This window comes from Mus caroli, unplaced genomic scaffold (assembly GCF_978045245.1).
Source record: "Mus caroli unplaced genomic scaffold, Mus_caroli_1 scaffold_20, whole genome shotgun sequence".
Classification (NCBI taxonomy): domain Eukaryota; kingdom Metazoa; phylum Chordata; class Mammalia; order Rodentia; family Muridae; genus Mus; species Mus caroli.
The window spans coordinates 35793714-35821109 of record NW_028227275.1 but is presented as its reverse complement, the minus strand read 5'-3'; the positions used below and the strand labels follow the sequence as shown (position 1 = coordinate 35821109).

The window sequence follows — 27396 nt, the reverse complement described above, 5'->3', positions numbered from 1 at the left end:
GCTATTGGGGTACTAATCTGCTCCTGGCGCGCCCAGCTCCCCTGGTCGAAAACTTGCTTGCACTGAACCCCTTCCAGGGCGAATGGGAGGGTCGCACGGGCGGGTAGAAACCAGTGGTGTGGAGGTGCGCCTAGGAGAGTCGCGGCGGCGCGCAGGCGCACTGGGCTCTCCACGGCCGGCTCTCGGGTACAAAGAGCGCGCGGTGCCTTGCAGACTTTTAGGTTAGAGGCGCAGCCGGTTTGTGTCCCTGCACTCCGGCAGCCGCAAGTTACTCTTGCGCAGCCACTGCAGGATTCTGCTCGGCGATCTAGTGTAACTGGGGTTTGATTCTGGCGCTGTTCGAGGCCCCGCCCAGCGCTTCTCGGTCCCGCCCCGCGAGCCGCCCGCCCTGTGCCAGCTCCAGATTCGCGGCGCTAGAGGTGAGTAGTGGCAACGCTGCGCTCCTGTCCCCTGCAGGGACGAACTGGGGCGCCTGAGCTCCGACTCTACCCTGAGCCAACAGGGTGCCCAGCCTCACACTCTTGGCGCCTACTGGAGCGCACGGCGACACTGGCCCTGAGATTGCCCTGGGAAGGTCCGTGGGGTTGCCTTGGCTAGCAGTCGCCTGGAATCACCGCTGGCGCTCGAGGGGGCGGCGCCTCCCGACCTGGAGTGGGGCGCGCTGGTCCTTTGATACCAAGCAGTCCTTTCGGAGGCGGAGTGCAGTGCCGTGCAGTGCAGCGCCCTTTTCCGAGGCGTCCCAGGGTAAGATTGGTGTATCCTCTGGCAGTAGGAAGCGGCGATTAGTGCTCCTTTATCCCGGTCCGGGAGCGGCAGGTGGCCCTAGCTGGTGTTGCAGGGTCTGGGCGTGGGGGAGGGGTGGGTGCGGCCTTTAGCGGCCGCCCTAAGCTCCGGGACCTGCTTGAGTTCCTGAGGACCTGCGGTGTCAGGTCCAGCAGGACGGGTGGCAGCGTCCCGGGGCACACTTGATCGCGCAGGCACGTGGGAAACCCCGCGCTCGGGAGCCGCGGAGCTGGTGAGTCTCATCCCCCCTCACCAGGTCCCTTTGCAACTTTCAAAGGCAACTTTTCGCGGGCGGTCCGGCCGGAGCTGACTCCGCGCGGCTGACCCGGCGCAGGCCTCGTTGTTCGCGTTGGCAATGTTCTGTGGCGTCCCCCAGTGCTTGTTTTCTGCACTTCTCTCCCGAGGTGCCTCTCGGTTCATCTAATTAAAGTATGGAATCAGACCGAGAGCCCAAACTAGTCAGGAATGCCGATCCCCCATCAGTGACCTTGGTTGTCACCTGGGCTACTTGGGAACCAAAGCCTCCTTGCTTTAATGGCGAGTTTGTTAGAGTTGGCTTTTATGCGGTACTTAGTTATCTTGTTTCTCATCGCTCTCCAGTAAGTTGTTGGGCTCTTCAATGTTTAATCTATTTAAGCTTTATTTTAAAAGTTGGATGTAATACACATCAATATACTTTAAAATTCATGAGTCATTGGCTTTTCATATAATAATAAAATTATGCCATCAACAACGCTCCCACCTCTCCACAAAAACTATCTCCCGGACCGAGCGGCTGCTGTTTCTGCCTCTTCCCTCGAGGTAAGAGGGATAGATAGATAGTGAGAAGACACGTAATCAACCTTCGGTTGTTTTACAGCAAAAATTTGGGAAAGTGCTGAGCTGGGCGGCTGCGGGAAAGTGTGTCAGTTGACTGGGGAGATTAAAAAGGGTGAGGATGGAGGAGTGTCTGTCTGCCCGTGCAGACATTCACTTAGCTGGGAATTCATTTAGCTTCCACGGGGGCCTTTGGTGATCTTTCTGAGCGAGGGTTGCCTCCTCCACAGGTCATGCTAGTTGACTGAGTTACTATGGCAAAAGTGAGTTCTGGAGATGGGTGTGGGTTGGGGGTTGGGAGGAGGGGGTGGAATTGTGGGGAGCGACAGGAGACAAGACTACAGAAATTAGAGCTTGCAAGTGCACAAAGGAGAGAGATTAAAGGGGGAAAGACCCTTCAAGTTTAAAAGCAAGGATTGTTTTTAGTACTGGGGTTCCAACTCAGTCCTGCTAAATAAGTATTTTACCATCGGGTTCCACTCCCAGTGCCTAAAAGTACTTTTTAAAAAAATGTTGCCCAAACTGGCTACAAAGAAACTACAGGCATTGCTACATCAAAAACTAGGTTGATGATCCTATGTGAACTGGAGCTCAGGAGACATCTTTTTTGTTTGTTTGTTTGTTTGTTTGTTTGTTTTTGGTTTTTCGAGACAAGGTTTCTCTGTATAGCTCTGGCTGTCCTGGAACTAGGAGACATTATTTTACAAGGGAGGATGGGAGAGGAAGGGTCTAGATGGGGAGAAAGCCAAGGTTTGGGGAGACAATTCCTTTTAACGGCTGTGTAGTGTTCCATTGTGAGACTGTAACACACTTAATTCATTTTAGGATGGGACTTTGAGTCCGTGTATGTGCATACATGTCTATTGGGAATAGGAGCAAAGTTTAGGAGTTCTGAGCTTGTGTTTAGATTAGATGATAATGTCAAATAGATTTCCAAAGTAGTTTTTTCCTTTCTCTCTTTTCTTTTCTTTTCTTTTCTTTTTCTTTTTCTTTTTCTTTTTTCTTTCTTTTTTTCTTTTTAAAGATTATACTGATATCAGCAGTATGAATGAGCTTTATACTGGCCTTAAACTACAACAGGAGATTTAACAGTGGTGCCCTCTGCTGATATAAAATCACAATTCTAATACTTTTATATTGCTTCTTAAACATATTTTAATAGTTTTGAAATATTGTTATTAAAATACCACCAAACCTGTGTGTACAATATATATATATATATATATATATATATATATATATATATATATCCCAGGCTAGCCTCAGACTCACTGTCTAGCAGAGGATCATCTTGAACTTCCAGGTGCTGGGATTGCAGAGCTGTGTCGGTCGCCATGGTTGGTGTAGGTTCTGGGATGATTCTGGGTGTGCCTTTATGGGACCGTGATCATCCTGTCAGTTGGGAATCCTGTTGGGAATGTTTATCCATGCTTTGGCATGGTGTGTGATGCTGCAGGAATCATCTTTGTGTGTAGCTTTCCTCTCATACTTGGTTGCTTTGTAGTTGAGACTTCTCCTTTGTGTGTCTCTGAATCCTTGTGGTCACACTGCTCCCTGCAAAGCTGAGGAACCTCTGAACCAAGTACTGAATTGAGTAAAGACATCTCTCAGTTGGTAACAGTGACAGGGTCTCTTGCGGGTTGAAATGCTATTTCTGAAGATAATGGTGGAGGGCGACCCTAATGTCTTCCTCTTAAATAGAGTAAGTGGCAATTTCATTGAGCAGTCACGTTCAGTTTTTCTTTGTGTGCTACTTTGTGGCAGAGGCTCTGAGCCAGGGGCCTTAGGAGATAAAAAGAAGGATCTTACTATAAAGTCTGGTTTTGTTGCTTTGTTTGCTTTGTCCAGAAAGAGTATGCAAAAATTTAAAGTTCAGCAAAATTCTAGCTCGGGACTGAGGGTTATTTTATCTGTTTATGTTTGAGTTCTGAATCAGGGTCTTCCGTGGATGCTTAGCAGTTTCTGAGAGCTGTCAGTCTTGGGCTGATCTTCAAGGGATCTCAGGGGAGATGAGGGCCACTGAGCATCTCTAGGGGGCCTCACAGTGGACAGGGACCTACTGTTGGTTTCCAGGACAGCAGAAGTGGTGTGCCATTCTTTACTCTTTTTCAGGAAGATTCCAAGTAACAGAGCCAACAGAAAGGCAGGGCAACACTTGACTTTATAGGAAGAAAGCCTCGTGCACATCACACTGTGGGGGATCCTTTTGAAGACTTGGGGGGCTAGGATCCATGTGTGGCTGCTTTGTGTAGCTGGGGCTTGCAACCTCTTTTCTTCCCCCTCTTGGAATTCAGTGGAAATTTCCCTTATGGGAAAGCTTGTGAGTAAGGTGATAGCCTTTAACTTTGGTAAATAATAATTATATTTCTTTCTATGACATGCAGAGTCCTGGTGGAGGAACCCTGAGCTCCTAGCAAGGGAGAAGGAACTGAGGTACTGAGCCAGAATAGGAAGCAGGGGTTAAACCTGCCTGCGGTAGGCCCCAGTGGTAGTCACTGAACTAGGAGTAGGTAGCAGGGATCTGGGTGACAGGCAAGGGGTTGACTATACGTTGAGAACCAGAAACTCAAGTAGGCAAGGCCATAGAAGTTAGATACCAGCAATGCTGGACATGGGATGTTTGAATGGCCGTTTGAGATCGCCCCCTTTGTCCATGGACTTGTGCCTGTGAATACTGTTGTGCTGAGCCCAGATCCCCTGATTGGAATGGAGGATCTGTAGCTTGCTCTGTGAGTTTTGGTGAGTTACTGAACTGCTCTTTGCTTCCCTTGCCCTGCTGTGAAATGGTGTTAATAGGTTGAGTGTGTAGCATAAATCTATAATCCCAAAGATGTGGGGGATGTTGGACTGGTCATGTGTTGGAGGCCAACCTGGGAGAAACACCTGTGCATTTGGGAGGGGCAAGGAAAGAGAACAATGAAATTGGCTTGGGTGAGAGAGAGCTGACCCTGATGTTTTTGTGACCGCCTCCTCCTTGCCCCGCACCACCCCTAGGCCTGGAGATGTGGTTGTCTTTGTCCAGGGCAGGTGGGGTCCTGACCGCAGCCCGCAGTGTCTCCCGGGTGGGTGTTTTTTATTTCACTCTTAGGCTTTAACGTTTAGGCCTGCTTTCTTTTTCTCATCTTGCACTTTGCATTTAAATGGTGGATGCTGAAAGCAAATGCCATCCTCAGGATGAAGACCCTTGGGACAGGTACAGCTTCGAACATTGTCTGTGGCTGTGCTTGAAGCCTGGCTTGGTAGAGTAAGAAACTCCTTCTAATTTCATTACAGAAGCAATCCGTTAATTGGAAACAATTACAGTATAGTGTCAGGAGCCCCTGGAGCTCAGAAGAAGGTAGCTTTAAAAAAAAAATCATTTAGTTAATGGAATTGGGCAATGGAGCTTAGTCTAAGTCTCAGAAGGCACACTAATCCCTGTTTGTGTAAGCTGAACCCCGAGGAGCACAGAACTGCTACTCCTGTTGGTTTGCAGCTAACACCCCTGCAGATAAAACCACTTTCTGACACACTGCAGATAAAACCACTTTCAATGTTTCTTAAAATACAAACGTTGGCTTGATTTGAGACAAGAATGTAAACTTGTATTGGTTGAGATTTTCGTCATCGTTTTTTGGTCTCTTGGCAATAGTCTTTCTGTCTCCCGTCTCTTTGTTTCTCTCTCTATGCCATTCCCTCCCCCATTTTGTGACAGGGTCTCTATGTAGCCCAGACTGACAGCAAACTGGAGATCCTGTCACCTCAGCTCACCACGCCTGGCTTTGGTTTAAGGGAAAACATGAAAACCAACCAACCAACCAGAGTTAGAACAGCTGTCAGGCCTGAAAGCATCTTTCTCCTTTTCTTTCCTCCCACCTCCTCCTCCTAGAACTGAGCCGCCCTTCCCTGTAAAAAGGTAGCAGCCTAGGGGTAGCCACTGGGGGCTGGGATAGCCTCTCCTTTATCACGTGTTGGTATTGTGCCAACCTCTTCCTCTTTTCCTTTCCCCACCTAGGACCACCTGTCAAGCCAACTCTCTTTGTTTGGCAACCTTTTACTACTCTTATTGCTGATATTTACATTAATTTTGTCAGTTTTGAAATTTATATACATAATACCACACAGAGTGTGACCTTCCGTGCCTGGTTTTTCTCCCTCTGTGTTCTGTTCCTAAGATTAATTTCCTCCATTGTATTCATGTTAATGGCTGTCTAGGGTTCTGTATTTTGAATATCCGACTCTTTATCATCTTCATGTGGATGGCACTGGGTGGTTGCCCTTTTGTTTCTAATATAAATAGTGGTACTGTGATGGCCACTCTTGGTTGTTCCCTTTGACATAATAGGTAGACAGAACCGCAGCTAAGGAATTGCCTCCATCAGATTGGCGTGTAGACATATCTGTGGGGATTTGCTTGATTAATAATTGATAGAGGAGGGCCCCCTGTGGGCAGCCCCATTCCTAGGTGGGTGGTCCTGGGATGTATAGGAGAGGTAGCTGAGCAAGCCAAAGGAGTGAGCCAGTAACTAGCATCATGGTTTCTACTTCAGTTCTTGCCTTCAGGTTCCCGCTCTGACTTCTTTCAGTGGTGGGCTGTTAACCTGAACCCCAGTGTGTTATCACAGCAATAGAAAAGAAATTAGGACACCTGTCATGGGCACTTCTGTGCTCTCTCTCTTGTTGTTAAACATACATGGGCATCTATTTTGGAGATATGTCTAAGTGTTGAATGGCTGGGGCTGAAGTTGAGCTGGGACAAGTACTGCCAAAGTGACTTTGCTGGTGTCTCCTCCGGGCATTGGTGTGTGTGCTCCGGAAGCCTCGCTTTTCTTGCCAGTGTTTGCAGTTGCCTTAATTTAGCAAACTGTAAGTGCCTGTTATTGAACTTCTCAGATGCTAGTGAAGACAAGCCACCCCAAAAGGGTCACATTCTCTTTGTTTGCTTAGCATAATAAAACAGGAACCAAAGCAGTTAAAGAATTCATCCGAGAGCTGGGCGTGGCAAAGGTGCCAGCACACGAGTCGTTTGGCAGCATCTTGAGTTCAGGGCCCCTGAAACCCTGCCTCAAAACCACCCAGCTGACTACCAGGGAACTTCGTGTCTGTTATTTATGTCTGCTTCTCCATACTATAAAATTCATATTTTTTTCCATTTCTCCAAGGGGTTTATGTCTAATCAAACTGGAAAGAATAGAATTGTATGAGATAATCTCTAAGAATTTGATATTCAGGGTGTTGTCAGATATGATTAAAAGCTGACAGCCTCGTGCTATTTCAGCTTTTATAGTGTGCTAAATTAGTCCATTGATTTTTGCCTCCTGAGGTAATATTTTTTGCAGGGGACAGTGTCTGAGTCATTCTATGGAATGGGTCAGGAGGGAGGGAGGGAGGGAAGGAGGGAAGAAAGGATCCTAACCAGGGCGGGGCCTGCCAACCCAGAGTCAGGTGATACTGGGAAGAATCCAAGGCATGGATGTAAGCTTTGGATGCTGAGAGAACACTGTCTTAGGAATGTAGCCTGTGGGGTAGAATGCTTGGGTGTGTTTTGATTTATTTCCTGAAGGCTGTTTTGAAATTTTTCCTACGACTTCAGGCCTCTTGTTTGTTTTGTCTTCTCGGCTGATTCTTTTAAAGGAATTATCCTCTTTTAAAAGTGCCATGCACAGCTAGCACCCAACTGGTGCTTCTTCGTTCGTGCCTTCCCTTGGCCCTGGATATTAGTATGATCAAGGGATGGGTGCCTGTGTTCTGAAATGCCTGTGACACACCTGTGACACACCTGTGAGGGCTGTCCTGTTGCTTGAAGAGTTTGACTCTTAGGCTATGTAAGAGGGAGTCTGGGCTTCAACCTGGAGTGCAGAATCAGATTTTTGCCTCTAGAGACACCACCTTTAACTTCCGTTAGAGCCTAAATTCGGAAGTGGGAGAGACATGGATGAAGGAAACGTTATCCCTGGCAGGCTGTCTGGGAGCATCAGAAGACATTGAGACAGCCCGCTGGGGATGGACCTCTCTGTACACTGGTTTTGCTTATCCCTCTGTGAGATGGTGTGAACTGGGAGGTGGCAGGGGTGGGGTGTGTGTGAATGGCTCCAGAGTTGGGTCTGAGAGTCCTTGTGGGGTGCAGGGAATGACAAATATAGCTAGGTGCAGGGCAGAGCCCCTGGCTCATGGCTGTGCAGGGAGAAGCTAGGCTGCTCTTAATAGCTGTTCAAAAATATTTGATAAAACACAACTGAGCCATCTTCTCAGTAGCAGAAATGCCTGAAGGTTCTCCTTCAGCGCTCACCACTGCTGTGGTTTAGGCACCTGTCCTAAGGTGGTTAGTTGGTACCTGTCCCTTGGTTGAAGAGTCCCTTGCATCCATCAGCTAGTCTTTACCGTTTAAGATGTGCCTCCTATCCAGAAGGGTCTGTGTAGGCATACATTTTTTGCAACCGACTTTTAATAAGGGTTCAACCTCTCCTGTAGCCCACAATCCAGCAGAGGTAGTGGAAGAGAAAAGTTATTAGGATACGGGGGGGGGGGGGGGAAGTGGACCTATTCAGCAATAGTTCTTTGGGGGTGAGCTCTATCTTCTTGGGTAGCAGTTCAGTCCTATAGCAAACACCAAATAGGAGTCAGTAACTACAGACCCGTCCTCTAGGCAGGCAGACACCATACACAAACCAGCAGCTACAGTCCAGTCCTTTCAGTCAGTCCTCGGGCAGCTGTAGTTCAATCCTGAAGAAACCACTAGGCTCGCCAGCCAGCCTGAGGTGAGGCGGCAGAAGCAGCAAGCTGCCAGAGGAACTTCACAGCAGTTCTTGGGAGTTTCTCTCGATGGTGGTGTTACCACAAGTTGAGCTCAACAACACTATGTGAGGGGAACCAATACATGTATGTCGTTAACGACGAATAATGTAACGGAGCAAACTAAACCAAGGCTCAGTCTTTGTCTCCCACTGTCTGTGGGGTCAGAATTATACTCCTTCATTAAGCATCCTTTCACCCGTTTGCTATAGCTAAACATCCTTTCACTGTGTCTGCTTCAGGAAAACAGTCTTTCCAGTGTTTGCTTTAGCAAGACATCCTCTCACCTGTGGGCCCCAGCAAAACATCATTTGACATAACTAACTCTCCAAAGAAACTTAAGTTTTCCACTTCAGGTCTGGATCCCTTTTTTTGGGAAAAGAGAAACAGACACAATTTATTTTGGGTTTCATGTGGTCATCCTCAAGAAACACACTTTCTGTGGGTGTTCTCATGGAAACATGGAAAGCCAATGCAGGGTCTCTGTGGCCTGGACTCTGGTCCCTAAGTTCATGTTACCTGCTGGAGGATTCAAGAGTCTTCCTAGAGACACTCAGGGTTTCCCTGGTGGAGGGAAAGCTGTGCCAGTCATCACCTCTCAAGGTAAAATGTAGCCCGTTAGAAAACAACCTCCCCCCCAAAAAAAAAACACTGAAAAACTAGTAACGCCTTGTGTCATATGCCCACCATGTGGGCCCTGCTAGGCACATGCCTTTTTAATCCCAGCCCCCTTGAGGCAGAAGTAGGGCTTGTCTCTGTGAGTTCAAGGCCAGTCTGATCTACATAGCAAGCCAATGTGCCCCCCCTACATATTGAGACACGGTCCTCCCCCCCCCCCCATAAAGGGCACTAGGACCTTGAAGACTCCGGTGGCCCCAGATGATGCCATAAAGTTGCTTCTGTGGGGAAAACTGTCACACCTGCTCCTGCATTTAGTTACAAGGGAGGTCATAAAGTTGTGGGGCTGTGGACTTTATACAGTGTAGCAATCATTTTCTTGGGAACTTGGAAAGAAAACGTGTGGTGAGCCTCTGCCCTCAGTCTAGGTTGCCCAGAGAGCTGGGCCTGCTCAGTGTGTACCCATTTAATGGGGCCCTCACTCAGCCACTGTTGCCTTGTTGATCGCAGCTCAGACGAGGCCTGTGGCATCAAATCGATGTACATGGCGCTTCGGCCAGGGCTCTCTTCCCTTTCCTTAACTCTTTTTTTTTTTTTTTTTTTTTTCGAGACAGGGTTTCTCTGTGTAGTCCTGGCTGTCCTGGAACTCACTCTGTAGACCAGGCTGGCCTCGAACTCAGAAATCCACCTGCCTCTGCCTCCCAAGTGCTGGGATTAAAGGCATGCGCCATCACGCTCCGCTCTCCTTGACTCTTGGTTTCCTAAAACAGCGTTTCCTCTCCTGGGTCTCCAGCTCATGATTTAGAGGCTCTGGTTGGGTATAAGGCAGGGCGTAGGCACTTGGGGCCCAGAAGTCTCAACTCCACTCTTCCCTGCTGGACATGTCTCCCTCCTTTGCTTTTCCTGTGTTTGACAAGAAGCTCAAAAACACCATGCTGAGGGGTGTAAGTACATTTTGGTAAATTTGGATCGAACACTGGGAGTACACAGGAAGTCCAAGCAGGAAGGGACAACCATTCCTAACTAAAACTCCCTAGACAAGTAGGAAGGGCTGCCTTGTTTACTGCTTGTGAAAGGGGCCACCACACTCGCCAGCCCACGTGGACAGGGCAGTAGAACTCTCTTAAGAAGTGACAAATGGAGGCTGGTTTCCAGGGACCCTGCAGGCCACCTCTATTAAGATATACCATCTCTTGGGCTGGTGAGATGGCTCAGTGGGTAAGAGCACCCGACTGCTTTTCTGAAGGTCCAAAGTTCAAATCCCAGCAACCACATGGTGGCTCACAACCACCCGTAATGAGATCTGACTCCCTCTTCTGGAGTGTCTGAAGACAGCTACAGTGTACTTACATGTAATAAGTAAATAAATAAGTCTTTAAAAAAAAAAGATATACCATCTCCCCTATCTCTGTCCCTGCCTTGGCCTTTTCTGTCAGCAAACTGGGTGGGCAGAGGCTATCTCACACAGACCTGAGGAGATAGATCAGTGAGGCAGTGGATTATGATCCTCAGGATCACAGAGCGTGTCCTCTGGTTATTGGGAAGAAAGAGTGTTGCTGAGTGTTCCTGCCGTGCTCTTGCGGTTGGGCCACTGGTTGGGGGGGGGGCACAGCGGGGGACCCTGGGTCGAAGAAAGATGAGATCTTTTCTATGCATATCCATACTGGTGCTTGAAACATCTTTTCTGAGACTTGTGGGGGTGGGGCTGTAGGTTGAGAGGAGTTGTGCTAGAAGCTTCTATGGGGTTTGCCAGGTCTGTGGAGTAAGCCATGCATGTCCGGCAACAGTGTCTGTAGAGATTCTGTATAAACCCAAGAGATAAATTTGGCTGTCCTGTTTACCCGAGGTTGTGTCTGAAGTTCGAGGAGCAGAAGATAGTGATGTGTAACATTTGTTACATCTGTAGCAGTGTTCGGATGAGGAATTCTGGGGATAGCAGTGAAGAAACCCGGGTACTTTCCAGGGCTAGTGACAGCGCCTTGTTGTCTGCTCTCATATGCATTCAAACAAACTTTTCTCTCATCAGTACAAGGTCAGTGAGTCAGGACAGGTCATGAAGAAGACATTTGTGCACATCTCACAGACTTGTCTGAATTCTGGGAAGACAATTTACAGGGGAGTGAGAAAAACAGAAAAACTCAGTTTTAAAACTGGACAAGATGGCATCCGAAGTCATTAGAAAAATGCCTGTTAAGACTATTGCAAACAAATGGTTGAAATTTAAAAGTAATAACAAACCCTGATGAGTAGGAGCAGAGATGTAGAAATGTATACTTTATTATATACTGCTGATGAAACTCTAAGTGGCCCGTCTCCCCCTCTTCCGAAAGCTGTTTAGAAGTGCCAGTTAAGGCAGAAGGAACACACACTCTGACTTGGCAACTACACTCACTTCCCTGATAAGATGCATATCCTCAACAAGATTAACATATACATTCATCATAAGCATTTGGGAGACTTCATAAATAAGGCTGATTAGAAACTCTCCAAATGGGTCAAAGGTGGCTGTGATAGCCTATAATGGAGTACTACCACTCAGCATTGGGGGGTAAGGGGGAGATCGGCTGCTGTCCAGAATAAGATAAACATGTACAGATGCTATAACGAGAAATAAGTCGGATACAACTACGTATTATACGACTTCACTTATACAAAGCTCAGATCTACACAGAACTAGCTCAGTTGCTAGAAGCCAAGACAGAGCAGACTGGAGCAAGGAGATACTGAGGGAGGAACAGATTCAACCCTGGTATTGTTGTTGCCTGTCTCTGATCAAAGTGTTGACAGCTCTTTTCTTTTGTAAGAATTCATCAAGATAAACATTTAAGTGTTAGGGTCTTTATTCTTATTGTACTAATTGTCCCATGTTTAAAGCATACAGATCACTTTTTTAAAAGTAAAATAAATTTTTATTTATTTTGAAAGATTTTTGTAAAAAAAAAGAAAAAGAAAAAAAGAAAATAACTGGTTTGAACAGACCAGCATTTAGGGGAAAAAAAATTGTGAGATTGTGTTGGCTAGTTTTATGCCAACTTACCACAAGCTAGAGTCATCTGAGATGAGGGAGCCTCAATTGAGAAAATGCCTTCATAAGAGGCTGAAAGGTATTTTTGTAATTAGTGGTTAATGGGGGAGGGCCCAGCCCATTGTGGGTGGGGCCATTCCAGGCTGGTGGTCTTGGGTTCTCTAAGAAAGCAGGCTGGCCAAGTCTCAGGGAATAAGCCAATAGCAGCACCTCCCCATGGTCCCTCTGCATCAGCTCCTGTCTCCAGGTTCCTGCCGTTTGAGTTGTTGTTCTGACTTCCTTGGTGGACAGTGCCATGGAAGTATAAGCCAAAGAAACCCTTTTCCCCCTAAGCTGCGTTTGGTCATGGTGTTTCATCAGAGCAATAGAAACCCTAACTAAGAGATCAATTATTGTTTATCAAGTTCTTTTTAATTGGTGTTTAAAAAATGGTTCCAATCTTCAGGTCAGATTTGCAGGCAGCCACTAAGACTAAGAAGTCCCATACCAGGGATTTACAAAAATTTTTTTTTTTTTTTTTTTTTTTACTTTCCATAAAACTGGCAGACAGTTCCATTTCCTGGTTTTGCCAGGAGCCTCGGTCTGCCAGTTAAGTTTATAACCTCGATTCTCATTTTCTCCCCCACCGGTTAGACATTAATTGCACGCCTGTGCAAAGACGGACCTTGTTTTCTTTGAACCCACTATTGTTCTCACTGGGGTCTTCTAAAGGTCAGCCAAGCTAATAGCTCCGTTCTTGTCCCGGTGCTCCCCAAAGCAGCTGTGCAGAAGATAGAAATTTTAAATGCAAAAAGGTAGAAGTTATTTCCTGTTTGTTTTGTCATTGGTTAGCTGAACGCTCCCCGACAGTAAGACCTGTATACCTGCCTACTCCTTCAGACCGCTGTAGGGGGTGAATCCTCCTTTGGTCCATACCTTGGTTTCAAGAGTAGAGTGGTTTTATCACTTGTCTTAGACAGTGGCTTAAAACAATGACTTTTTCTATTACATGACAGCAAGAGCTCTGATGCAGGGGACTTTCTTTAATTTGGGTCCAGACTGAACAGGTCACCCTACCTACCCACTCTGAGATATATTCTAATGGTGGAGAGGGAAATGACTCTTCATGCCTGTTTGTGGATCCATTCCGTTCTTCAGTGGGTGGAAGCCAGCCACAAGGACAAGCTGGCCAGCAGGAGGAGGTGGGATATAATTAAATTAATTCTTCCATCTGGGAATATTGTACATCACATAAACATGGGAGGGGTATCATCTTCCAGAAGGGGAGCAAATAATTGCAAACAGTGTAATCTCCCATAATAGAAAACTATATTTAATTCAGAAAGGTTTAATGACCTCTCTGGCAGTGCCGAAGCCGTTTTTTAGAATTGATTAAAGTACATTCCCAAGTTTCATTTTGAAAAGGTTAGGCCTCAGAAATCTGCCTAGATTTGGAAAACAAGGTCCACTCTTTGGGCAGAGCTGATTAATCTTTCATGAGCAGGAGAGCTGTACCCACAGCTTGGTAACTTTCCATTCATTGTTATGAAGAGTCCAGAAAGAAATCTTATTTCTTAGGGCTAGAATGGCAGTGGTGTTTTGACTTAGCCTGTACAAGTCCCTGCGTTCACTCATCACCCCACCCCCCAAAGAAAAACCAACCAACCATAATTATATTTGTTATTCTCTTGGCTTTCATGTCTGGCTTTCTCACATGCTCCATCTTATGAGTCAAGCAATCTTGTTTAATTACCTATATTGATATGTATATGCCACCAGCTAACTAGAGATGGCTAGCGCTACCCAGAGAATAGAAATGGAGGGTGGGCATCAGTAGGCAGAGGGCTTGCTCTTTCAGACTGATAACCTAAATTTGATCCCCAGCACCTGCTTGAAAGCCATATATGGCAGTGGGTGGCTGTAATCCGAGCACTGGGGGCATGCAGATGGGTCTCTGGGGCCTGCTAGCTATTTTTTGTTTTGTTTTGTTGTTTTGTTTTGATTTTGTTTTTCGAGACAGGGTTTCTCTGTGTAGCCCTGGCTGTCCTGGAACTCACTCTGTAGACCAGGCTGGCCTTGAACTCAGATATCCTCCTGCTTCTGCCTCCCAAATGCTAGGATTAAAGGCGTGCGCCACCACGCCCGGCTACCTGCTAGCTATTGAGTCTAGCCAAGTGTGTGCGTTCTACATTCAGTAAGGGACTGTCTCCCTCCCCACAAAACCAGAAAGCAATGACAAAGGAGTGAAGAACGATTGAAGAATGTACTCAACATTGACCTCTGGTCTCCACATACGTGCACAGCATCATAGGCAAATGCTTACATACACATGAACACACACATACATACATACATACACACACACAGAAGATGGTACCTTATGAGAAAAATAGCATTTTTTTTAGGACCTAATAAATTTGCCTCGGCAGTTTTCTTTAAAAAAAAAAAAGATTACTAAAGAACCTCTATCCCTTGTGGTTGCTTGACCCAAGCCATGGTCAGCTCCACCACATTTTTGACAGCCGGTCCTTGGGCTGTGTCTCTTTCTGTGCTGTTTGCAGACAAGTTCTGAAAAAAACAAAAAACAAAAACAAAAAAACAAAAAACCTTTCGGAGCATCAGAGAGAGAGGGGGTTTGATTTTTCAGGGTCCTGCTTTTACAGAATTACTCTAGGACCCATGTCCCAGGGCGGTGACTGCACATGGCGCAATGAGACTGTGGCAGGTCCCTGTGCAGGGAGACATCTGTGAATGGGAACGCCATCCTAAAGCACCCAGCTGTTGGTAACTTGTCTCCAGCAAGGGCAGGATAAGAATAAAGGCTCCTCAGGTGCTCGTCTTGCTGCTGAGTAGTTGCTGGACGAGCATGTAGCTTAGGAAAGGGAGACATGGCATGAACGTCACAGAAGCGTGGCAAGACCAGAGAGCAGTCACTCCTGCTGCTGACGCCACCGCCGACTCTCATACTTTAGCCTTGTGTGCATGAGGCCATTCCTCCCTCAGCTCTAGAGGGTGCTCCTCCATCCCATCTACTGCCAGCACCCTGTAACCTTTGTGCCCTTTAGGGTCTGTATTTTCCTAACTCCAAGTCTGGCTGGACCCCAGAGTTAAGTTTATGAGTATGAAGAAAAAACTAAGAAAAAGATGAATTTGCCCAAACAGTCTTTCCTAGGGGAGGAGTCAAACCCTGCTTGGGGGACCTGCATGGAATTGTTGCACTCTGGAGACAGAGATGAGGATGGGAGTGGAGTATTGCAAATTCATGTCCAGCCTGTTAGACATAGCGAGTTCTGAGTAGCCAAGGCTGTACTGTGGGACCCTAATGTCAAAAAACTAAAAACAAATGAGCAAGAAGTTTGATGGCCTTTATATGAAATCATTTTTGCCATTCATTAAATCTTCATTTAGGCTCCTCTTAGTGGGAACATGCCCAGGGCACTCTGGGGTACCTGTCCCAGTACTTAGCCTCAGAGCAAACCTTTAGATGAATAAACTAGGGGGTTCCCAGTGTGCTCTAAGATCTGCTCTCAGGCCAGGGACTAGAAATAGACTGAGCTGGAAGAAGGCACACAGCCAAATGGGCAGTTCTCCACATCTGGGAGAATGTTGACATACAAACACATACAGTGGGAGGCTTAGAACTTGAGTGAGCCTATTGGTTATTGCCAGCTGTGGGTGGGTGGGTAGTGACTGAGAACTCTTGTGGGGGGCGAGTTGGCCATTCCTGCCATTCTGTCACCCAGACCTTTGTCTAAGCAGAGACCATCTGCTTAGGGAGGAGCCTAGGGTCAACTCTTTTTTTTTTTTTTTTTTTTTTTTTTGGTTTTTCGAGACAGGGTTTCTCTGTATAGCCCTGGCTGTCCTGGAACTCACTTTGTAGACCGGGCTGGCCTCGAACTCAGAAATCCGCCTGCCTCTGCCTCCCAAGTGTTGGGATTAAAGGCGTGCGCCACCACCGCCCGGCTGGGTCAACTCTTTAGTTTCCTGAGAATCTAGAGTTGTGACTTCCAAAGTGGTTGGGCCTGTCACTGGTGCCCAGGATGCTAAACTCTGGGTGCTTCCTGAACAGCTGACCTGGCCAAACTCAATGAAAGCTTGTTTTCTGTGAACTAGCAATCATCTCTGGAATTCTGAAGGACCCTGCACATCAGCTCTCAGCGTGTTGAGTAGTATGCTTGCCTTCTGTCTTAGGGTTTCTATTCCTGCACAAACATCATGACCAAGAAGCAAGATGGGGAGGAAAGGGTTTTATTCGGCTTACACTTCCACATTGCTGTTCAATCACCAAGGAAGTCAGGACTGGCACTCAAGCAGGTCAGAAAGCAGGAAGGAGCTGATGCAGAAGCCATGGATGGATGTTCTTTACTGGCTTGCTTCCCCTGGCTTGCTCAGCCTACTCTCTTATAGAACCCAAGACTCCCAGCCCAGAGATGGTCCCACCCACAAGGGGCCTTTCCCCCTTGATCACTAATTGAGAAAATGCCTTACAGTTGGATCTCGTGGAGGCATTTCCTCAACTGAAGCTCCTTTCTCTGTGATAACTCCAGCTGTGTCAAGTTGACACAACACCAGCCAGTACACCTTCTCTCTACTTCTTGACTTAGCACTGTGAGGCCTCAGCTTATGTTACAGTTAGTTAGATAAAGTCACAGAAAGCCTTCACTTGTTGCTGTCCCACTGCTATCTCCCAGAAGCCCCCCTTTTGCAGAGAGATGGAGAAAGTGCTGCTGGGAAATGCTGGAACCTTCTTTGGGAAAAATACTTATTTATTGAATGATATAAAACACATATAATAAGAACTATTTCAATGCATTCCCATTGTTCTGAATTTTGTGTATTTTCTGCTTTAATTAAGATGGATGAAGTTTCAGGGCTGGAGAAATTGCTCAACCGTTAAGAGCACTCATTGCTCTTACAGAGGACCTGGGTTTGATTCCCAGTACCCACATGGTGGCTCACAACCATCCATGAACTTCTGTGCCAGGAGGTCTGATGCACTATTCTGACCTCTGAAGGCACCGAACACACACATAATGTACACATACGTTCAGGCAGGCAAAACACTCACACATAGAATTAATAAATTGAATACATAAAATAAGAAAGACCAATGAAGTTTCATCCAGTTTTGAAACTTGTCGCAGGTGTTCTGGAACAAAGTCATGCACAAGGACACATGGTGTGTGCTGAGTCTCTTGTTAAGACTTTGTTTTTTAAGCAAACAACTTGTTTGCATAAACCTCTGTTCCCAGGCCTCTGGGTTTTCATCAGGCACAGAGAATCCCAGGACTCCATTCCTAGAAGCAGAGCAAACCCTTACCCAAATGAGGAAGCAACTCCTGATGTGCATCAGGCCAGGGACTCGGGGTGGGCGTGACCTAACTGAAGGCAAACACCAGAATGGACAGTTACAGGCTGGATCTAGAAGGGAATTTTGAGTTGCTGTGTTCTGATAAGTTATTGTCTAACCCAGCTCCTTTTCCAAACTCTGATGTTTATCCCTGGGCTAGCAAGGTGTGCCTGCTCACACACTCCCGACCTGCCTCTGGCTGCTGTGGCTGACTCTTCGCTTCCCTTCTGTATGCTGAGAGCGTTTGGGAGCCAAACCTGAGTTGGCCCAAAGCTAAACACCAGCACTAATAAATATAACTCTCCCCCAACCCCCTTTCCTTCTCTGATCTTACTTGTCATTCTGCCTTTGTATCTACTGATGAGTGAGTGAGTCCAGGTCCTCCAGCTCATGGGCCACACCCCTTTGCGCTCTTTCCTCTTCCACAGCTCAACTTTGGGCGCCTAACCTGCCTTCTCTGCAGACCGCAGACCCCTCTGATGGCCTTGGCTTGGCTCTAGGCTTGAAGTACTATTGGCTTGCCAGTCATTCTTGCTGATATTCCTCTGGCTCTCCCATAGCTCTATTCCTCTGTCCAGTTATCGCTTTCCACTTGCATTTGGGTGCCAGGTGACTGCCTCAGACTGGCTCTTCCTACTCTAAGCTCTGAGGTCACCTTTACTTCCCTCTTCTGCACTGCACATTTAATTATTTACCAGTCCTGGTTGTCCTTCTCAGAATACACAAAGTCACCTCTCCTCTCTGTGCACAGGCCTCATCTTCATGTTCCTGTGTTACCGCAGTCCATTGTGGTCCATGCCTGGCAGCGGCCTTTTATAAGCAAGTTAGATAGTGAGCCATGCAGGCTGGCACATGCCTGTAATTCCAGCACTGTGAATGAGAATGAGGAGGCCAGAGTAGGACCTCACTTTCAAGGCCACCTTGGGTTACATAGTCAGTCACGGGGTGTGAGGTGAAAGAAAAAGAAAAGGCCAGGGAATGTTGCTTGACCTTGTTAGGGTTTCTATTGCTGCAGTGAAACACCATGACCAAAAAGCAAGTTGGGAGCGAAAGGGTTTGTTTGGCTTCCACTTCCATTTCCACATTGCTGTTCTCATTGAAGGAAGTCAGGGCAGGAGTTGATGCAGAGGCCACGGAGGGGTCCTGCTTTGGCCTGCTCCTCATGGCCTGTTCTTATAGAACTTATAGAACTGCTTATAGAACTAAAGAGCACCAGCCCAGGGGATGGCCCCACCCACAGTGGGCTGTGCCCTCTCCATCAGTCACTAATTAAGAAAATGCCCTCTGGCTGGATCTTATGGAGGCATTTTCTCAATTGAATCTCCCTCCTCTCAGATGACTTAAGTTTGTGTCAAATTGGCATAAACTAGCCAGCACAGTACTTCTCAAACTGTTTTTGCTTTCTGTTTCCCAAGTGACCACACCTTTAATCCCAGATGACCTTGAACTCGGAGATTCCCTGTCTTAATCTTCTGGAATCCATAGCCACCACGCCTCAAGATCTCCATACCAAGATCCAGATCAGAAACTTCTATCTCCCGGCCTCCAGATTAGGGTCACTGGTGAGCCTTCCAATTCTGGATTGTAGTTCATTCCAAATATAGTCAAGTTGACAACCAGGAATAGCCACTATAGAGTGTATGTATTTTATTTTATTTTTTTGTTGTTCTCTGTCTACTCTGGTAGAACGTGGGCCTCTGCACTACAACGATCGTCAACTATTGTTGGCTAATGTACATGAAGCTGCAAGAGCAGAGTGCAGACTCCCAGGAGGCACTGCCGAAGGTTTCTGTGGAATGAGCCACTTGTGGGTGGGGAGTCATTGTGCTCATCAGAATCCTCATTGGTAAGAAAGTGCTTCCCTGGAGATTACGGATGTGCACACACACACACCACATACACACACAAACCACACAGGCACAAAGACCCACACACAAATAGACACATACATACACAGACATACATACACAGACACACACACAAAGACAGACATACAAACACACAGAGACAAACACATAGACATACACAGACCCACAGATACACACACACAGACACACAGACATACACACAAACCACACAGATATACATAGGCACACAGACAGACCTACACAGACACATACACAAACCACACACAGACACAGACACACACAGACACACAGACACACACACAGACACACACAGACACACACACACACACACACGTTATTATGAACATTGCATGGTCCATGATATTTCCCTTTCGGCTTCAGCTATTGAGATGTCTGGGACTCTTGACAGTGATTCTTCAGTGAGTTAGTAAAAGGAGATGGCTCTGCCCTCCTCTCTCTTCCAGCCCTTGCTTGGTTAAAAGTGGTCTTATCATTTCCCTTGCTTACTTGTTGATGATAACTCAATCTTAACAAAATATATTTATCTTTATTTTATATGTGTGGATGTTTTGCCTGCATGTATGTGTGTGTACCATGTATCTATGTCTGGTGCCCTCAGAGGCCAGAAGAGAGCATCAGGTCCTGGAACTGGAGTTAGGGATGGTTTTCTGCTGCTGTGTGGATGCTGGGAAACGATTCCTGGTTTTCAGTGTGAGCACCCAGTGCTCTTAAGTGCTCTGCCATTTGTTGTTAGAATCATCAGATAACTTTAGGAAAGGTACGGTGTATAACTTTCTACATGGGGCATGCCTTCAATCCTAGCACTTGGGAGGGAAAGGCAGTGAGTTCGAGACCAGCCTGGTCTACAAAGCGAGTTCCAGGATAGCCAGAACTGTTACATAGAGAAACTCTATCTAATCACCAAGAGGAGAAATGGGTGTATCAGACAGCTGGGCATGCCCCAGCTTAGCTAGCCTATTTTCATCTTTCTCCCAAGTCCTGGGCCCTCATGGGGTTGGTCAGTGCTCTGCAACAGTACTAGCTAGGAACAGGCTGGTTCCCTGTGTGCATCCTCGGCTTGCTCAGATAGGTACTAACATTCTTTTTTTTTTTTAAGATTTATTTATTTATTATATGTAAGTACACTGTAGCTGTCTTCAGACACTCCAGAAGAGGGTATCAGATTTACGGATGGCTGTGAGCCACCATGTGGTTGCTGGGATTTGAACTCGGGACCTTCGGAAGAGCAGTCGGCCCTCTTAAGCACTGAGCCATCTCGCCAGCCCCTAGCACTAACATTCTTACCTAAGAGCTTTTCCTACAGGCTTCACATGTGGGCAGTGTGGGAGGAACCCAGAGTTGGAGAGTAAACGAACATCTTCCCAGAACTTGTTTTTTCTCCTTGAAGTCTTTGGAGGGGTTCCCTGTGAATTTGGCAATCCTTGCAAGTTCTGATGCATGGATGGGCACAAAACCTGGTAGTGATTCACGTGCCTGAGATGGCCACCTTAGGGCTACTGACTCTAGTGCGCTGTACGGTCTACTTAAGTAGGTGCTGCTGTTGGCATTGTGACTGACCGGGAACCACAGGGATTGAGGGTAGTGTCCTTGCAGTCCTGGTGACTGCATTTCTTTTAGAACTGGAACTGGGGATTTCAAGTCAGCTCTTAAGCAAAGTATACACCTAGTATTTTACCCACAGGATTAGTTCTCTCTCTCTCTCTCTCTCTCTCTCTCTCTCTCGCTCTCTCTCTCTCGCTCTCTCTCTCTCTCTCATGTTCACTTATAGCCATTGGGCTCATACAGATTATTTGTTTTCTGTTTAAGATGCTTATAATTAAGTTCGCATCCAAACCAATGCCTATTCCTAATTCTACCTCTCAAGAAGGAGGTCTGGATAAAATGAATTATTGAGGATTCTGGTTTATTTTGTGATCTTAGTCATTTCAAAATGATAAAAAAAAATTATGGTGTTCATGAGAAATGCTGAACCTTCCAGGAGTGTGGCTCTCCTGGCACTGTCTCCAAATACTTCTCGCAGTGAACGAAACTCCAAGGTGATGGCTATGTCCTGACCCACCAGTAGGAGTTGGTAGGCGGCACCAGCAGCAGTGACCCAGAAACCATCAGCTATTCTTAGCCGCTACTTGAAAGGCAGCTGTTATTATTGGGGCAGTACAGGTATAGCCATTTGTTGGTTCTCATTTGTTGTAAAAATTCCTCCCCCACTCCCGATCCCCCTGGACTATCAGATCATGAGAGGCTTTAGCAATGGGTTATTCATGAATACTTACATAATGTCTTCATTTGTTTGTTTATTTATTTATTGAGGCATGATGTCACTATAACCCAGGCTGGCCATAGATTATTTATGTATGCTTGCATACTTTATTCATTCATTTATTGAGGCATGATGTCACTGTTTCCCAGTCTGACCATGGGTTATATGTGTGTTTGCATACTTCATTCATTCATTCATTTATTGAGGCATAATGTCACTGTAACCCAGGCTGGCCTCGAACTTGCTATGTAGCTGAGGGTGACCTAGAACTTCTGGTCTACCTGATTCAGCCTCCCAAGAGCTACGGGTATAGTCATGCACCACCATGCCCATGCACATTCATGCAGTGTTGAAGATGGAACTCAGGCCTTCATGTATCCTGCAAGCTCGCTACCCACTGTCCTACATCTCCAGCCCGTGTATATATGCTTGGAGAAGACAGTTCTACAAAGGCTTGACATGAAAACAGTAGCTGTCTGCTCTACTTTGTTAGCCCCAACCCCTTCTTCTTTGAGGAATTGCTTTCAAATCTCTTGTCTTTCTTCCCTTGTCACTAAACCACAGACAATGCTGTCACTTTGTTGGGTTAGGCTCATGAAGATGGTAGTATTTCTGTTTTCCATGTGTGTTCGTGTGGCATCTGAGTGTGCATATGTGTTTGTGTGGGTATGTGCTTGTGCATGTGTGTGTTTGTACGTGTGTGAATATGTGTGCTGTGAGCATGTATGTGTGGGTGCATGTTTGTGTGTGTGTGAATGTGTGTATGTCTGTGTGTTTGTATGTGTGCATGTCTGTATGTGTGTGCTTGTGTGTGTATATATCTGTATTTGTGTATGGCGGGGCAGAGATCAATACTGGGTGTCTTCCTTGAGTGTTGTCTATGTATTTACTTTTTAGTGTGAGTGTTTTCCATGCATTTATGTGGATCACCTGTGTGTGTGCCTGGTGACCTCAGAGGTCAGAAGATGGTGTCAGATATCCTGGATTGGGAGTCATGATTGGTTATGAGTCATCTTGTGGGTGCTGGGAATTGAACCCATGTCCTCTGCAAGAGCAATAGATGCTCTTACCCAATGAGCCGTCTCTCCAGCCCCGTTCTATTTTTTTGTGACAGGGTCTCTCACTGATTTGACAAGACTGTTCTGCAAGCTCCAGCGCTCCTCTTCTCTCTCCCTCTCCAGAGCTGGGGTTAGAGCTGCACCACCATGTTGGCTTTTTAACATGTGTGCTAGGGCTCTGAACTCGGATCTTTATGCTTGTGTGGCAGATTATTGACTGAGCTGGTTCTCCAGGTCCCAAGTGGTAGTTTCTCACGAAACTGTTTTGGGCTGTTTTTTTTGTTTTGTTTTGTTTTTTAAAAGATTTATTTATTTATTTATTTATTTATTTCATGTAAGTGAGTGCATTGTTACTGCCTTCAGACACACCAGAAGAGGGTATCAGTCCCCATTACAGATGGTTGTGAGCTACCATATGGTTGCTGGGAATTGAACTCAGGACCTCTGGAAGAGCAGTCAGTGCTCTTAACCACTGAGCCATCTCTTTCCCCTCTCCCCCGCCGCCATCTCCCTGTACCCCCGTTGCCCCTTTGAATACCTTTGGATGCTATTTATTCTGTGAATAGTTTATAACTTTATGGGGTGGTGGAACAGTAGCTCAGTAAGAGCATTAACTGTGCAAGTGTGAGGATCTGGGTTCAAATCCCAGAACCTACATAAAATGCCAGGTATGGCTGACTGTGCCCTCATCCCAGCCTTGGGGAATAAACAGGAGGATCCTGAGGGCTGGTAGGCCAGCCAGCCTGGCTGAATGGTGAGACCCTGTCTCAAGGTCAGAAAGGGGAACAATGTTAGCGGGAGACTCCCTGGCTCTGGAGCGCTCGTGTGTGTGTGTGTGTGTGTGTGTGTGTGTGTGTGTGTGCCCTCAGAACTATGAAGATGTGCATCCTGGGCCGGCCTTTAATAAAGAAAGTGGGATTTTTTTTTTCCATTCTCTTGGTGAACATTTTAAAACTTTTCATCCCAAGAATTGTGAATGGCCTCTTTTATTCACTTTTCTGGAAATATAGAAGCCTTTAAAATATGGAAACAAATTATTTTAGTTTCTGCAACATTTATTCTTTCACGGTCCCCCTTATATCTTATTCTTTTTATCAAATTCCTTTCTTTCTTTTTTCTGAGACAAGGTTCCTCTGTAGCCTTAGCTGTCCTGGGTCTCACTCTATAGATCAGGCTAGCCTCTAGCTCACAGAGATCTGCCGGCCTCTGCCTCCCTAGTGTTGGAATTAAAGGTGTGGGTCAGTAGTACCATCCTTCATCTATTTTCAAATATTAGTCTTTCAAGAGCAGTTCTCTGGATTTGTTACCATTTCCTAACCCCCTTCCTAATTTTTGTCTTGTTTTTTAAAATCCATTTTTTGTGTGTGTTTTTTGTGAATTGCTTCAGTTTTGCTTGACCACTTAGTTGACTTCAAAAATAATTTACAAATGGCTAATACAAGGCTCAAATATAAGAGTTGTATGTGCAATGAAGGCTCCAATAATCTATCCTCAGAGACCCTGCTCACTGACAGTTTTGGTCACATCTTCATATTCTATTTAATCTGCTTCCTATTAATCTTGGGTTATCCTATGATGCTGAAGGATTCCGCTTTGCAGGTGTATCATTCTGCTCACGTGATGATGTCACGTGGTGTTGCCAGGTGACAGGTTGCGTCAGTACTTGGAGAGGTCACTCCACTGTTCTCCACTCAGGCTGAGCTAGCCCTGGGCTGGGCTAGCCCCCACCAGCAAATGCAGAAGCCTCCACTTCTCTGGGTGTTTACAGGTTTTTAATATGAAAAATGATATCTCAAGTGGTTTTAGTTTGTATTTCTTTTTGGAAGCTGAGTATCTTTTCATGAGCCATCTTGAATTTGTGTCTGTCTTTGAACTGTTCAGTCTTTCATTCTTGGACTTGTTAGAGGTCTGATTGTATCACTTTGTATGCACAGGAAGCAAATCCCCATAACAATAATGCAGTTGTTCTCAGTTTATCCTTCATCTTTTAACTTGGGTTACATTGTACGTTCTCATGAAGATGAATTTACCAGCTGCTTACTTTTAGTTTTTTAGACTGAATGTCATAACAAAAACTATATATATATATATATATATATATTAATTACACACAATGCCATATATATATATATACATATATATATATTAATTGCACACACACACAATGCCATATATATATATATATATATATATATATATATATATATATGGCAGGATCTCAATATGCAGCCCCAGCTGCCCTGGAACTTGCTGTGTAGACCAGGCTAGCCTTAAACTCACAGGATTCTAACAGTCCTGCTTCCCTCATTTAGGGATTAAAGCTGTGAAGCACCGCATCTGGCCTGTTTTTTGTTTTGTTTTGTTTTCTATTAGCCAGGGGTTCCTCTAGTCTGTCTATAGTTTCGGGGGGTTTTGTTTGTTATTTTGTTTTGTGTTTTGGTGGCCAGGATGGAACCCAGGCTTTGTTCAAAGTAAATAAATGCTTGACTCCTCAGCCCCACCTCCTGCCCCAGGTTTTAGTTTTGATGATAAAATTGTTGCTCCATCTTGAGCTTGTTCAGGTGGGAAGGATCCTAATTTACTTTTTTGCTTTCCAAATAAGTATTGGGTTCGTCACTGTCGTAGTTAGAGTTTTTCTGCTGTGAACAGACACCATGACCAAAGCAACTCGTATAAGGACAACATTTAATTGGGGCTGGCTTACAGATTTAGAGGTTCAGTCCATTATCATCAATGTGGGAAGATGGTAGCATCCAGGCAGGCATGGCACGTGAGAGTTCTACATCTTCATCTGAAGGCTGCTAGCAGAATACTGACTTCTAGGCAGCTAGGATGAGGATCTTAAAGTCCATATCCACATTGACACACCTACTCCAACAAGGCCATACCTATTTCAACAGGGCCACACCCTTTAATAGTGCCACTCTCTGAGGCAAGCATATACAAACCATTACTTTCACCTGTTTTCAAGACAGGGTCTCTCTGTTCAAAGTCCTGGCTGTCCTGGAATTCACTCTGTAGACCAGGCTGGTCTTAAACTCACAGAAATCCCCCTGCCTCTACCTTCCAAGTGCTAGGATTAAGTGCTAGGTGCTACTATCTATCACTATTGCCCAGGTTTCCTGGCTATTTAATAATATTTCCCACCATGTCTGGTGGTGACATCTTTCTTCATAATATGCCAAGTGGTTTACACATGCCTGTCCCTTGGTCATCAGTTTTCTATATTGGTTTGCCTGGATGTTCCTGTTTTAATTATAGCAGTATTCCAAAATTGTTAAGGAAATTTTTTTTTCAAGACAGGGTTTCTCTGTGTAGCCCTGGCTGTCGTGGAACTCACTTTGTAGACCAGGCTGGCCTCAAACTCAGAAATCCGCCTGCCTCTGCCTCCCGAGTGCTGGGATTAAAGGAGTGCGCCACCACGCCCGGCAAGGATATTTTTTGTATTAGGGAAGATGGAGTTTATTTTTAGGTATTTGACTGTTGATGTTAACCATCAGTTTTATATTGGCATTTAAACCCAAATTATGCACCAATCAGAGCTTATGTAACTTGGAAGTTTGCTGACGTAGGCCAACAGAGGTCAGGGTTTTAACCCAAGGTTTGGATCTCTGTCTCTGCCTGCCTGCCTACCTGCCTGTCTGTCTGTCTGTCTCATGTCTCCCCTTTTTGCATGTATCTATATGGTATGCAAACATGTTTATAGATATATTTACTGTAAATAGGTATATGTGTGCTTATGTGTATGTAGGTCGGAGGCCAGAGGTTGGCATCTTGATCATTCTATGTATTGCGACAGGATCTCTCTCTCTCTCTCTCTTTCTCTCTCTCCCTTTCTTTTTTAATGTGGGGAAGCACAGTATTGCAGCACAGGTAAGACAGATTGTCTTAGTCAGGGTTTCTATTCCTGCACAAACATCATGACCAAGAAGCAGTTGGGGAGGAAAGGGTTTATTCAGTTTATACTTCCACATTGCTGTTCATCACCAAAGGAAGTCAGGACTGGAACTCAAAGCAGGTCAGGGAGCAGGAGCTGATGCAGAGGCCATGGAGGGATGTTCTTTACTGGCTTGCTCAGCCTGCTCTCTTATAGAACCAAGACTACCAGCCCAGAGATGGTCCCACCCACAAGGGGCCTGTCCCCCTTGATCACTAATTGAGAAAATGCCTTACAGTTGGATCTCATGGAGGCATTTCCCCAACTGAAGATCCTTTCTCTGTGATAACTCCAGCTGTGTCAAGTTGACACAAAACTAGCCAGTACACAGATGTACTCACACCTTTGGGATCAGGGTTGGTTTACCTATCAGAACATCCGGCTTTAGAGGAATGGGAAAAAACAAAGAAACAAAAAAACAAAACAAAAACCCAACCTTAATTGCAAAGCAAAAGCCTTAGATGCAGGGACGAGTTGGGGCAACTCACTCTTTTCAGAAGAACTCAGGTGACAAAATGCCAGGGTCAATGGTGACCAGGGGAGCAGCAGTCTCAGATTTAGCCTCCTTTATAGGAGATGAAAAAGAGGCTGCCGAGAGCCAAAGACAGACTCAATCTTAGTCATTTTGGTCTGTGGTGAGCAGGAGTAGTCTGTAAAAATGCAGGATCACTGCCGGAGGAGCCAGAGGGAGATCTCTGCTGCGTCTTCCCCTGACAGACACTAGGGAAAAGTGGGAGGTTGAGGTGCACACCTGAAGACCGGACAGCATATCAGATGTGCTGAGGAAGGTATTTTAAAGCTTTTCTCTGGATATTAATTAATTTTAAAGGCTCATTCCTCTGGACATTGTGATCCAGGTCTGTAATCCCAGCACTTGGGAGACTGAGGCAGGAGAGTCCCAGGCTTGAGG

At 45.9% G+C, this 27396-nt stretch overlaps 1 protein-coding gene across 6 annotated transcripts in view; it reads left to right on the top strand.

Annotated features, from left to right (window-relative positions):
* The first annotated feature begins 427 nt into the window (after positions 1–427).
* Kank1 (KN motif and ankyrin repeat domains 1) overlaps positions 428–27396 on the top strand; it is a 195173-nt gene continuing 168204 nt past the window's right edge. For 3 of the 6 annotated variants that reach the window (XM_029472388.1, XM_021151518.2, XM_029472382.1), the window contains exon 1: positions 428–744. The gene's annotated coding sequence lies outside the window, so the exon portion shown is untranslated. Of the gene's footprint in view, positions 745–939; positions 1016–18757; positions 18905–19028; positions 19189–27396 lie in introns of those variants that run through there. The other 3 variants (XM_085834081.1, XM_085834082.1, XM_029472386.2) reach the window with 3 other exon arrangements.